A 14,993-nucleotide genomic window follows, 5' to 3' on the forward strand; every position below is an offset into this window, starting at 1 on the left:
ACTAGTTAACTTTATGACTTGTCGGGAAAAATGTTGTTCGCCATAATGGATGGAAGTGCTTAGATGGTAGGGTTCTCCATAGGTGGTAGGAATGTAGTAGACTCTGGGTACAAAATTTGAGCCGGGATAAGTCAAATCTGTAGAAACTCGAGGTGAAAATGCCCCCAGTTTAATCATCGGTTTAGAAATCTGAAGTCGGGACGGTTGAATCGATCTTGGACCAGTTTGGGTTACTTGGAAGGCCACGAGAGTGGGTTGGGCCATGGGAGTAGGCTGCTCCATATGCGGTGAGCGTGTGTGTTAGGCTTGGGCTCAGCTCGGGGGTGTGTTGGGCTGGCGTCAGGTCGCAGCTCGGGTCGGCTCGCCTTGGGCTTGGGCCCGTGTGGTTTGGTGTGGCACATGATGCTAGGTTGTCCTCAGTGCGACTTGGGCTTGCGAGTCTTAGGCTCGGCTTTGGAACGCATTGGGCTCATGCTGGCCTTGGACCTGCGAGTGATGGGCTGCTCCAATTGTTGCAGCTGCTTGGGCCTCAACTACCAGTTCAACACCATGGGCTTGAATATAAGCTGGCTGCTTTATGGCACGGGTTTGGGCCTGCTACTGCGAGGTGGCCTGCCCACCGTGGGCAGTGGGCTCACCAAGAGTTGTTGTCGTGGCTGCTACCATGGTGGTTATCACGGTTTTGCAGGTGCATTTTCGTCCAAGAAGAAGAATGCAGAAATTTGCATCCACAATACCCATTGGGTAATGAATTTTCCATCGGTTAACGATTATATCCATCTTTGTCAAAAAAAAAAAATTATACTCATACAATTGACACACAATAATTTCGTAAATACTCATTTCGTCCTGAAATAGCCACACCCAAAATAAAAAACATAACAATGAATGAATTTTATAGAGTATAAAAATAAGAGTATTAAATGAAACACTGATGATGTTGGCAGTTGATCTCCCATAAGCATGATGTTTGGTGCATAATGAATATTGTATAGGTTCGGTGATACTATATATATATATATATATATATATATATATATATATATATATATAATACTATTATATTAGGGAATTGTTATTGGCACTCCAAAAATCTCATTCTACACTCCAAACTTTCTATATTTGGAAAGAAAAATACACTTGTGAGAAGTGTAGAATAAGATTTTTGGAGTGTCAATAACACTTCCCTTATATTATATATAAAATATATTATATATTATTCAGTTTGGATTCGGTGATGGATATGGATTGGAGATCCCTATAACCATATCCAAAACCATAACCGAATAAAGTTCACGGTTTTTCCCCATATTCATAATATACCCGAATTTTCATACTCAAATATGCTCCATTCGGTCGGTTATTTACGGTTATCGGATTTAACGATTTGAATTGGCATCCTTAACTGTTATTAGGGGTGAAAACCATACATTTACTATTGTATTTTATTTTCTCAATTCCTTAATGTGGGACTTATATTCAACACGGTATTTTTCTACTTTCTACACAACTACATATCTTAATAATGATTTTAAATTTGTCTAATTTTTTACAAAAATGATCTACGAGTGATAAATGAAACTCTTGATGGTTCAAATCGTTGAAAACAGTTACGAAATGGGCATTGTGCATTTCAATGGATATCTTAATAGCAGACTCTATATTATGTATGTATGTATGTATGTATGCAACACGTATATAGTAGTCAAGACCGTCAAGCATAAAATTTAAAAACCTAATCTTCTGTGGAATTCTGATTTGGATCTTTTCGTTTCTTGTGACAAATAAATGACCTATCAATTAATTAATAGATCATGTCACTCTCTCCATTTCAACTTCATAATTTGATATCATCAAAGAAGCAAATTATCGAAAAGAACATTACTTTGCCAATTGACTAACTAGCGATGTCAATTCCTTTTTTTTTTCTTTTTTTAAGGGGAATTTTTGACATTTTCAAAACGTTACATTAATTAATATTCAAATCATTCAATCTTGGATGGCCCGTTGCATAATATCTATATTTCTATTGGGAAATGGTAGACAATATGTAACACCTACACAACAATTAAGAAATGAATTATCGTGGTGTCTTCCCGAAAATAATCGTGCAATGGGGGAACCCACCTCTAACATTTCCAAAAGAAATGTCATTTGGACTGTGAAACATACATATTTGGTGATTGTATTGAAATCTTGACTGGATCAAAAAAATCCTGAAAAATTATATATGGGATGGGCCTAATATTTTTGGTAGAGAGGGCAAGTATTAGAAAAATATTTGGCGTGCCTTCTGAGTTTGGGAGCTGGAGCTCTCCCTCAAAGCCGGCCATGTTCATCTAAATTACCTATTAACAAAAACTTCTTTGTTAATTAGGAGAGGATAAAAAGACAATTTAGTTTTTTTTATCACAAATTAAATTATGAGCAGTAATGTAATTTCCTGCAAACCAAATTTACTTTTTTTTTTTTTAAAGTGGTACTAAGCCCACCTCATTGTCTTATCTTTACACCCACATTATATTCCCACCCATTGTAAAAAGGTAAATAATAACATCACTCTTTTCCCACCCACCATTATTCCAATTATAACCTTTTAAATATCTTTAAGTTCTTTAAATTTTAGGGAATTGTTATTAGCACTCCAAAAATCTCATTTGGCACTCCAAACTTTATATAATTAGAAAGAAAAATACACTTGTGAGGAGTGTAGAATGAGATTTTTGGAGTGCTAATAACAATTCCTAAATTTTATTTTCTGTAATATGTATATATAAATCTATATACGTATATATACATGTAAATATATTTATCTCAAGAAAAAAACCAACCATGGGACATATTCAATAGTAATTCAAACAACAAACAAGAATCCATCAAGACAGACATGGAAGGTCCATAGTCACCTATTTTCTGGGTCAAGCTTCAAGAAGGACGAAGATGGCAAAAAATGTACTGGTACATATATACATCATAAAAAAATCAAGTCAGAGTGCCAATTAAAGATGGAATATCAAACTATGGACAAGAAATATGAGTATGTCAATGCATTGCTGCACTTTGGTACATGTGCAGTGAGAATTACTTTGCTCACTCCCTTAGTCTTGTTGTTGGATTGAGGGTTGTGTTATGAAGATATTTGAGAGAGAAAAAGGAACTGAAAGGAGGCGGATTGAGCTTCAAAGACAGAACTCTCGCCATTCGCTGCAAAATAATAATAATAATAATAATAATAATAATAATTCAGACCTCCCAAACCCCAACAACACCACAACCCCCAAAATTTCAGCCGCACCAACACCTATGCCCTACCTCATGCCACCCTTTGCAGCATAATCATAGCCTCACAACCACCCACTCGCACAGCTCCACCCATATATTCCCCTTCGTTGTACACAATCTCCATTCCGCCGGAATTAGATTAAGGTTGTCATTCGTCATGAGAGAAAGGAATTTGAAGAGGGAGGAGCTAGCATCGACGCCACCATTAGGGAAGCGTGCGGGTGTGGATTGGTTGGGCTTGTACAGGAGTGGTGTTAAGCCCACTTCACTGTCTTATCACTCCACCTACTTTAAAATATAAATACCAATGACAAATATCTCCTCTTATACAATGACATTTAAGGACTTAAACAATAACTACCAACATTTTGCCACATCATCATTAGTGGAAATAGTAGAAAACAAAATTTTATTCTTTAGCTACATGGGATCAAAGCATAACCCTTCACTTTCTATTTTCTATCCTAACTTCCATTTCCTAAACCCTTTTTTTTATTCACACATATAGTATGTGTGCTACATTCTAGTAACCAAAAACAAAACAACTAACTGCGATGGCCCGACAACGCCAACTCGACGGTGTGGCCGAACAAACTTCTTTATTCTAATCACTATATATATATATATATCTTAATCCCTAAGTATAGAGTATTAATTTCATAAAGCAAAATTTAGGAAACATGAGGAAATTTGCTCCAACCATTTCGAAATAAGCCTTGTCTGTGTGGGCAGCTAAAATGGCATCGGGCAATGTTTGCTAAACTATAATAAGGAGGATATTTGGAAATTCTCATTAAGAAACGATAATAATTGAGCATGACTCTTTTCTATGGACTTTGAGGGGTTAAGGATATTTTTTTTTTTAACAAACGATAATATATACACTAAGGGGTGAGGGATGGGATAAGCCTCACAATGGGCTAACAATTAGCAATAATGTGGTTCAAATTCACATTTGATGAGAATCAAACTTAAGACCTCTCACTTACAAGTGAAGATGAATACCACTAGACCAGGGTCAGCCCTTTGGGGCCCCTAGGTGAACCTTTGAATTGGGGCCTTAATATTCTATGATCTCTGGTTCTTTATACATTGATATGTATAAAAGGAATTCACTAAATACATAAAAAATTCTATTTCCACGTCAAATATAATTAAAATTAATTTCAAAACTCAAAAGAAGATAAATATATAAATACTACATGTCTCATGTTTTTAGACACAAATGTACTAAATGTTTGCAGTCAAAAGTCTAAGATTGAGAGTGAAGAACAATAAAACTTGATGATCAAGAGAGTAAAGAACAATAAAACTTGATTAACAAGTATAATAACTTCAACAACGCCAATTGTTTCTCTTTGTTTTTTTTCTAAAATCAACATCACACTAACAAATCGAATATTAAAATAATCCATTGAATAAAAAAAATTATTGGAAAGCAACATATAAATTCATAGTATTGATTACCTTAAAGTACAATTTTCAAGACCATGTGATAGTTGATTTAAGCATTGAAAGAAAAAAAGATTGCAAGGGAACTTTAGTAAATTGGGAGTTGGATAGATGGATAGAGAGTAAATATGAAAAACAAGAAAAAACTAGTGACTAAAAAGGTAGTTCCATGTTTCAAACTCAAGGCCCAAAAAAAAAAACCGAACATTTCTGCTACACCAACAAATAAATTAAGATATTTTTTACTTTTTATATATTTATATGTTAATTGTAGGATATAAAAAATAAAAATAAAATAAAAAATTGGGGGCCCTAGGCGGGTGCCTACTTGGGCTAGCCTTGCACTAGACCGTAGTACTTAAGAACTTATATTGGGAAGAAAATATGGGACTTTTACCTTTTGTTTTATAAGTAACTATATAACTTATTTTGAAGGAACTATTATTGGCACAGACACTTCAAAAATCTTATTTTACACTTCTCACAAGTATATTTTTCTTTCTAAATCTAGACGGTTTGGAGTGAAAAATGAGAATTTTGAAGTGTTAATAACAATTTCCTATTTTATTCAATATAATATTGTAGACACTAACACTACAATTTAATGATATTTTATTTACTTATAAATGAGAGATCTCATATTTGGATTGCTTGAATGGTGAATATGATATCTTATTATTATGATTGTCCTATTATGTAACTTAGCCCAAATGATGACAATGAACATCTTCTTAATTTAGTATATGTTGTGTAACTTAGTCCAAATGATGAGCGCCTTTGTCTTTCTACTTTAGCCTGAATTAGTCAGGTTCAAGTTTTCTCTCTTGGTCATCTTCATGGTGTTTTGAATAAGCAACTTAGTCTCTTTTGGGATATCAGACGAGTCACTGAAATCTCATTCATTGATTCTCGATCTTTGGCATCCTCCTTTGTTCATGGGGTCAAAATGAATATGGATGACCTTGCTAAGGATAACTAGGGTCATGTGATTTATGAAGTTTTTTTTTTTTTTTTAAGTTTTTGCAGGTTAATTTCTTTGTGGCTTCTTCAAGTTTGGGGTATCCCACTTCTTTCTATGCAAAGTTTCGTGTTATCATCTTGATATGGAGTTTATTCATACACCACTAGTAGAAAAAACAGTTTGCGCGACGAACAATATTTCGTCACGTCAGACATACTTGAGCGACGAAAAATACACTTCATCGCGCAAAATAGAACGATGAATAGTTTCGTCGCGCAAGAACACTTTGCGCGACGAATAATCTCAAAAAATTGCGCAACGAAGAGTTCGTCGCTCAAGAACACTTCGCGCGACAAATAACCTCTAGCGTCACGTATAGTGGGCAAGAAAACGCGGGGTGGTGCGAAAACTTTGTGTGACGAAATGGAGAATTTGAGCGACCAATAATTCATCGCGCAAGTTCCTGCCAGTTTTGACCATTTACTGCAGGTGAATCCAAGGAATTAATATTGCATTTAATACAGGTGTTTGCACGACAAAGGATTTGTCGCGCAAAGGTCCTAACCCACCTATAAATATTTGTTTCTACTGTCCTGATTCTTCACAATTTTATTATCCTTATTCTTCAAGATTCTTTTTGTGCTAGGATTACGGATAAGAACAAGGGTGAGACTATACGTGATGCCAACCCACATGATTTAAGGGATCATTTTGAGTTTGCACATGCGATCGCTGTAGCCATGGGAAATAATTGTCTCACTGCTGAGTGGCGTTCTTGGGAAGATGTACCTGGGAATGTGAAGAAGGTTGTGATGGATGAAGTATTAGTGAGTATATTATTCTTGATGGATTAATAATTAAGCTTGTGAAATTTTTAGTTATATGTTGAAATTAATTATTTGCATATATGTGTAATAGTGTAAGTATACTCTTGATGATGATACGAACGAACAGTTGATAGATAATGCGTTGGAGGGAGGTTACAACCGATGGCATTATGAAGTCTTGCGGAATGGACTAGGATCATCCAAATAGTAGTTTTAAATTTATGTTTTGTATGACAATATTTAAATTTAAGGTGTTTTTTTATGTTACGTATTCGGACTTAATTATGTTTCAATTATGTATTTGGACTTAATTAGGTTTCAATTCATGTTGGTTTTTTTTATTGAAACCTAATGTAAGCACCTATCCTTGGTTTATATGTGTTTACAATCTTCAATGAATATCGTACTTATGCTGAAAATAATTGTATGGATTAAGTAATTAATTATATATAGACTAACTATTTAAGGCATTAATTATTTATAGAATAAGATTTCAGGTATTAATTATTTATAGAATAAATATTTAAAGTATTAATTATTTTTAAAATAAATATTTAAGGTATTAAATATAATACCTTTAATATTTATTCTAAAAATAATTAATATTTTATTCGTTGCGCAATATTCTGAGCGACAATAGCTTCTTCGTGCAACGAATCTTTGCTCGATGAACACATGTATTTGTCACGCAAAGCACGGTCAGCATGCGTTCAAACCTTCCAATTAATTGCGTATTGATGACGCATTTTGCGCGACGAACACATGTATTTTGCGCGATGAAAATATATTTTATTCGTCGCGCAATATTCTGAGCGACAATAGCTTCGTCGTGTAAGGAATCTTTGTGCGATGAACACATGTATTTGTCACACAAAGCACGATCTACATGCGTTCAAACCTTCCAATTAATTGCGTATTGATGACGCATTTTGCGTGACGAACACATGTATTTTGTGCGACGAAAATACGCATTTTGCGCGACGAACACATGTATTTTGCGCGACGAATATTTTCGTCGCACAAAGGTGTCCTAATGCTATATAAACACAGTTTCAGAGCCCTAGTTTTCAAAAAAAAAATTGTTTAAAAAATGATGGCCGATTCTGGAGAAGGTTCTGGCAAAAAAAAAACTTGTAGTGCAAATAGAGAGGTATCGACGGAAGCAAGTGTCGTACTTTGAAGGCAAAATTTTGGATGAGGCGTACGCCGAATTTAAGTATGACATTGAAAATTTGGTGTGGAGGGATTGTTCTGACGAGTTTGAGTCTTGGAAAAAAAATCCCTGAGGAGTTGAAGAAGTCCATGCTGGGAGAGTTATCCGTAAGTTTGGTAAATAATGAACAATTATTTTTGTTAAAACATAATATTTTTTAAGTTACTAATTTGTTGTTACTGGCATTAATGTAGGTTCATTGGGATGTTGATGAAACCAATGAGAAGCAATGGATTTATGTGGATGGGCTTTTCAAGCAGAGTTTTTGGCAGTGGAAGGTTGATGTGTTGTGGGCGGAGGATTAAAGTTGACAAGGAAATTTTTTTTTTTTTTTTTTTTTTTTTACATAGGATTTTGTGGATTGTATATTTAATTAATGAATAAATATATGTTATGTGGATGAGTATTAATATTTGCATTAATTATAATTTCTATTTGGCATAGTAAATTAGTTTTGTTAATTAATTTAATGTTTAATTAGGTTTGAGTTTTTTATTTATAATAAAATAAAATTTTACAATATATACAAATAAAAAATAAAATAGAAAAAAATTAAAAAATATGCATTGCGCGACGATACATTCATTCGTCGCGCAATGTGTTGAAAAGAATAAATTGTAAAGTAAAGGACATAAAATAAATAAATAGTAAACTTGCACGACGAATACTTATTTTTTCGTCGCGCAAATGTCATTTGCGCGACGAACACCATCTTCATCGCGCAATGGTGTTTGCGCGATGAATACTTGTTTCGTCGCACAAAATCGTTCGTCCAAAAGGAAACTTTTTAATCTAGATTCAGCCATGTGCAGAGGCAAACTGCAAAAAAAATTGCAAATTGTGCCTCTGCAGTCATCCCTTTGATTTTGCTCAATTTGTCATTCGTCATTTTCATTTTCTCTCAATTTCATCATCTAATACCCCCTCCATTTTCTTCTTTTGGTTGATCGAGCTATCTCGGTGTGTCTAGTAAGCGTTTTTTGTCGTTACGGTAAAAGGATTAATGTAAATTCATACTAACGCCATTAATTTCGTTGTCTATAGGGATATTGTGTGTGATTAGCGATTGGTGGAGAACAATTGAGAAGGTATTTTCTTCGTTTTATTTTTTTAACATATAAAACGAATTAAATTATGTTGAACTTAATTTGTATTGTTTATGTTGTGTTGTGAAATTATATTTATATTATGTTGTTAAATTGTACGTGACGTACAAATATGTGTTGTGATGTACGGAGTTAATTGAAATTAACTTCGTACTTGTTTTTTATTTTTAGTACAACTTAGTTTCCCGTTCGAGAATTAGTACAACTTATTTTCATGACTGTGGTCCAATTAATTCTTGAATTGTCCCATTATTTGGACAGTTTGTGAATGCACAGTTATAATGCGTAGTTTATGGTTGAAGGATTAGGTTTCGATTGTAGAGATTTTGATGTTATCTCTGTACGTTCTTCGTGTTGTACACTTGAAGAACTGTATCGAGATGCTGCCGAAATTCATCCACGCCGAAATATAATCTGATGTAGCCGTAAATTACGTGACATGACTATGCATTCCGGAATGGGATAGGGCCCTTACCGGAGGCATAAGGTGACATTATCATTTTGTATGAAGTTGTTATGATTGTTGTATTGTTATTGTGGTTCCAGGAATTATGGACAGGACATGGATACATAACCCGAATAGATGCGAGGACAAATACTTGGATGGAATCAAGGATTTCATTGACTTTGCATGTACACACAACTCGGGTGCAACTAGAATCCGGTGTCCTTGTAGGAGGTGTAACAACACGTTAAGGGAGACAATTGAAAATGTTCGATTTCATTTGGTAAGGAATGGAATGATTAAGACATATACTACTTTGAACCATCATGGGGAACAATTAGCAATGCTTCGTCTTCAAACGCCAAAAAAGTGGATAATGTTGAACCTATTGTGGATCCTAATGAACAAGTCATCGATATTATAAACAATGCTTTTCCATTTGCATCGACAAACACCAATCAGGAAGGCGAAAATGACGTGCCTACACCAATGGACAGTGTAGAGTTCAAACAATATGAAAAACTATTAAAAAATACCAACCAAGAGTTATACCCATGGTGCGAGTGTTTTTCCGTTCTCACAGCCATTGTGGAACTAATGCATTGAAAAATAAAGTATCGTATGTCAAACCAGTGTTTCGATTACTTTTTGGGGGTTTTCAAGAGAATGCTTCCAAAGGACAATTATTTGCCAAAAGACCATAGACACGCGCAAAAGGTGTTGAATGGTCTTGGATTGGGTTATGAAAAAATTCACGCTTGCAAAAACAATTGTATTTTATTCTACAAAGAGAATAAAGCATTGGATAAATGTCCTATATGCAATGAGTCAAGGTTTAAAATGACATCTCAGAATAAAACGATTAAGATCCCGCAAAAAGTTATGCGTTATCTGCCCCTGAAACCTAGGTTGCAGTGATTGTATATGTCGACGCATACTACCACAGAGATGAGATGGCATAAGGAAAAACGGGTAGACGACTATGTGATGCAGCATCTTGCAGATGGGGAGGCATGGAAAGAGTTCGATCAAACATTCCCCAAGTTTGTTGCTGATTCTCGTAACGTTAGATTGGGACTTGCTATTAACGGATTTAATTCGTTTGGGGTTTTAAACCAACACCACAGAACTTGGCTGATTTTCGTATTTTCGTATAATTTGCCGCCATGGAAATGTAGGAAAAAAGAATACATGATGATCACTCTATTGATAACTGAGATTCCTGGTAGGTCAATCGATGTATACTTACAACCGTTGGTGGATGAGTTAAAAGATTTATGGACACACGGTGTGCACACATACGATAAATGTACTAGCATGATGTTCACTTTGCGGGCTGCAGTGATATGGATTGTGAATGATTTCCCCACATATGCAATGGTTTCCAGGTGGAGCACTAGGGGTTATATGGCATGCCATGTATGCAAGGAAGACATAACATATAGTTGGCATGCCAAAAAAGTTTGTTACCTTGGTCATTGAAGATGGTTGCCTTGGGACCAAGCCAGAGAAGGATAAAGAGTTTGACGGGGAGAAAGAGCATCGCCTCAAACCCAGAAAATGGTCCAGTGCTCAGATTTTGGAATAGCTTAACTATTTGGATTTTGCTCATTTCGGGACCAATGTCAGTAGGACAAGACCTTCTACATATATGAACTGGACGCACAAGTCTATTTTTTTGATCTCCCGTATTAGTCCAAACTAAAATTGAGACACAACCTCGATGTTATGCATGTTGAAAAAAATGTATTTGACATATTGGTCGGCACAATTCTAGATATTGAGGGCAAGACAAAAGACACGATCAAAGCTCGTCTTGATTTGGAACGAATGGGAATACGACGGGTTTATGGATGAATAGGGACAATGATAAAGCTAGAAGGGATCTTGCATTCTTTTCAATGAAACCGAATGACAAAAAAGAATTTAAAGTTTTTATCGTCTGTAAAGTTTCCCAATGGGTATGCTTCAAATATCGCGCGTTGCATGAACGTTGACGGTGATAAATTAGCTGGCCTAAAGAGTCATGACTACCATGTGGTTCTGCAATGCCTACTTTCTGTGAGTATTCGACATCTCTTGCCAATCGATATAGTGAAACCAATCATGTTGTTGTCCAGTTTTTTTTTTTCGCAACTGACGTCAAGAACTTTGCGAAAAAACGAACATTAATTAGTTGCGCCATGACATTGTGCAAGTTATATGCAAGTGTGAGATGATATTTCCTCCAGCTTTCTTCACAAGTATGATACACGTGATGGTTCACTTACCAGATGAGGTATTGCTTGCTGGACCAGTTAACTTTCGATGGATATATCCAATAGAAAGGTATATATTCCTCGTCTTTTTATTAATCAATATGCAATATATTACTATTAGTAATATGTGTATCGTATCGTTTTCTTTTGGCAGGCTTCTCAGAGACTTGAAGAAAAGTGTACGAAACAAAGCGAAGCCCCAAGGATCCATTATACAAGCTTGGGTGGCTTATGAGGCACTTACATTTGTGGAATGTATTTAAAGGATGTTGAGACAACTTTCAATCATCCTCCTCGCAATAATGACGAGGGTGTGAGAAAGGATAAACTTTCAGTTTTTGCCCAAATTGCTCGACCATTTGAAGATTCGATTTATGGCGAGTCGTTTTCCAAGAAAGACATAGAGGTGGCACATTGGTTCGTACTCAACAATTATGATGAGACACAGTCATACCTAGACGAGCATGAAAATATGATGAAGCAGGCATATCCTTCACATTTGTATGCCAAGAAACACCGTGACTTGTTTCCGCAGTGGTTTGTCAAATATGTAAGTTTTAAGTGTTTTGTATTGGACATATATATTGTACCAATTAAGTTGCTTGAACTAACAAATTTAAATGTTTGTCTAATATTAGGTGAATCAACTGAAAACATCGAATTCCCCCGCGTACACTGAAGAGTTATATAACTTGGCGTTTGGACCAATTCGCGTTGAATTGTACTCGGGTTGCCATGTCGACAGCGTCAAGTTCTTAGCGGGTGCACGAGATGGCAAGTTGTGTACGCAAAACAATGGTGTTCATGTCCCCGAGGGAGGTGAAAGTACAAACATTGAATTCTATGTTAAACTAACAAGTGTCGTGCAATTGCTTTACAAAGACTGGTGCTAAGTGATCCTATTTAAGTGTCGATGGTTTGATACAAACCCAAATAGGCATGGAAGTGTGAAAAGAGATTATGGATTACTATCAGTGAACACTACCAAAACTTGGTACGATGACGACCCTTACAACTTAGCAACCATGGCAAAACAAGTTGTGTATCTAAATGACCCTAAAGCTGGGAAGGGTTGGAAAGTTATTCAGAAGATGGATCAAATGAACGTGTATGCTATACTAGAACAAGACCATACTGATGACAACATTGACAATGTTGCTGACCAACGTCTTGAATCTTCGATGGAAAGTGGTGCAGAAACACTCCAAGATACTAATCTTATCCAAGAACCATTTCAGATAGAAGGAGTATCTTCAATCGAAATACCGATTCAGTCAATCACAATTGACCTCGGTAATATTCCACAATACGATGGTTGAGTGCGCACAAATGACGATGGTGACGTATCTATCGATGATGAGGAATGAGACATTGAAAATGATGATAGCGACGAAAGTGAAAGTTATTATAGTTCGGATGAAGATTAAGGCAATATATTTGTAACTTTTTTAGTAAAACACATGAAATGGTTAATGCATTATATAGAGTGATGGAAAAAATGGTATGAATGATTCCCATTTTATATGTGAATTACATTGTAAATAACTTTGGTATGTTTGTATCTTATAATAAATTGTAAACAAAATAAAAAAAATTTAAAAACCATTTTAAAACACAATTGCATGACGCATAACCATTTTTGGTCGGCAAGCTAGGCCTAGCAATTCCTAACACAACCCAATAACCCAACACTACAAGCAAAATATTAATTTAATAATTTTGTAACCCTAAAAGAAATTACTATAATAATTATATATATATATATATATATATTAATTTAACAATTTTATACCCCTAAAAACTATAAAAATTATATATATATATATATATATATATATATTAAATTTAATTTAAAAAATTGGTGACCATTGGATTGGCTTAAATATACATACCATTCAACTTCTTAAGTGTTATACGTACAAAATAAATAAATTTAAATCTACTAAACTAATGGATCCACAAAATCTTATGTTATACTTAATGAAAGTATAAATAAACTCAAACAAACATTCAGAAATCAAGTAACGGTACAAAACTTTTCGACAATTAGAAATGAAAGATCACGATTTAACGGTTATTTTAACTCCGATTTTGATGATTTTTTACAGCTACACTTCTTGATCCTATATGAATACAATGAATGGATTCGATCTTCAATTTCAACTATTTACACTAGATTTTATGTTATACTTAATGAAAGTATAAATAAACTCTAAGTGTTAATGAATCTATATTTTTGATGGGATACGTATTGTACGAAACTAATTTCAACAATCCAACCGTCAAACTTGTTTGTATATGGTTCGAGATTGCATATGCCAAAAATCGCAGAAAACAAACATTCAGATATCAAGTAACGGTACAAAACTTTTCGACGGTTATAAACAAAAAATCACGATTTAACAATTATTTTAAATTTACGCAGGAATATTGCTAGACAAATACATATATTTCGTCGTGCAAAATATATTTGCGTGACGAAATATATTTATTCATCGCGCAAGTGTCTGAAATTTCAATTAAGGCACTTTTTTCGGGGAAATTTTAAAAAACTTGTGCGACGATTTTTTAGCCTTGCAAGACGAGACTCTGTCACGCAAGATTCTATATTTTAACCCCCCTCCTTCTTCCCCCCTCAAGATTCTATATTTTAACCCCCTCCTTCTTCCCCCCACCTCCCTCTTCTTCCTTTTTCCCTGCGCGATACCCTCTCTCATTCCTCTATATCTCCATCTTTCTCTCCGGCCGTCACGACTTCATCTCCAAGAGGTAATTTCCTCTTTATTTTATTTTCAATTTTTTTATTTACAAATTGGGGGTTAGAATTAGGATTTTTTTTCTTTTTCAAATTGGGGGTTAGAATTAGGGCAGTCGAGTTAGATTTAGGGTTCGGAAATTGGAAGTTACATCTAGGTTCTTAAATTAGAGTTTTTAGGATCCTTAATTGGGGTTAGATTTAGGTCTTAAATTAGGGCAACGATTTTGGGCAGTGAGGTTAGATTAGGTTTTCTTAAATTGGGGGTTAGATTTAGGGTTCTTAAATTCGTGGCGATTGTCATACTACAATCAAGTTTATGTCCAAGTGCTCAGGAAGGGTTATCATAGTGAGGGATAACAATAGGTTTCATAGGTTTGAGGATGGAAAGTGCACATGCGGAGATTAGTTCTGTAAACTTCCATGTGCTTCCCTTTGTTTTTGTTTTCTCTATGATTGCACGTTGCTCTCTTCATAAAATATGCAGAAATGAACACATCTAGAACATGGGTTCAACGAGTTGGCATTTTTCATATTTCAAAATTTCGTTTTCTGGAGAAAGGGTTCAGCAATTTGGGATTTTTTTTTTCATCCAAATTTGTGTTTCCTGGAAAATGATATTGTATTGTAAGTTCTTATGTCCTAGATGGGTATTTATTTTCTCTCTTGAAGAAATTTGTTTATCTTTTTTGGA

The 14,993-nt window shown here is 34.9% G+C and overlaps 1 long non-coding RNA gene across 1 annotated transcript; it reads left to right on the forward strand.

Moving 5' to 3' along the window:
* The first annotated feature begins 7,635 nt into the window (after positions 1–7,635).
* Positions 7,636–8,113, forward strand: LOC126614780 (uncharacterized). The gene is made up of 2 exons (XR_007620524.1): positions 7,636–7,842; positions 7,930–8,113. It is a non-coding gene; the product is annotated as an uncharacterized LOC126614780 (long non-coding RNA).
* The last annotated feature ends 6,880 nt before the right edge of the window (positions 8,114–14,993 follow it).

The sequence above is a fragment of the Malus sylvestris genome, chromosome 3, assembly GCF_916048215.2.
Source record: "Malus sylvestris chromosome 3, drMalSylv7.2, whole genome shotgun sequence".
NCBI classification, from domain to species: Eukaryota; Viridiplantae; Streptophyta; class Magnoliopsida; order Rosales; family Rosaceae; genus Malus; species Malus sylvestris.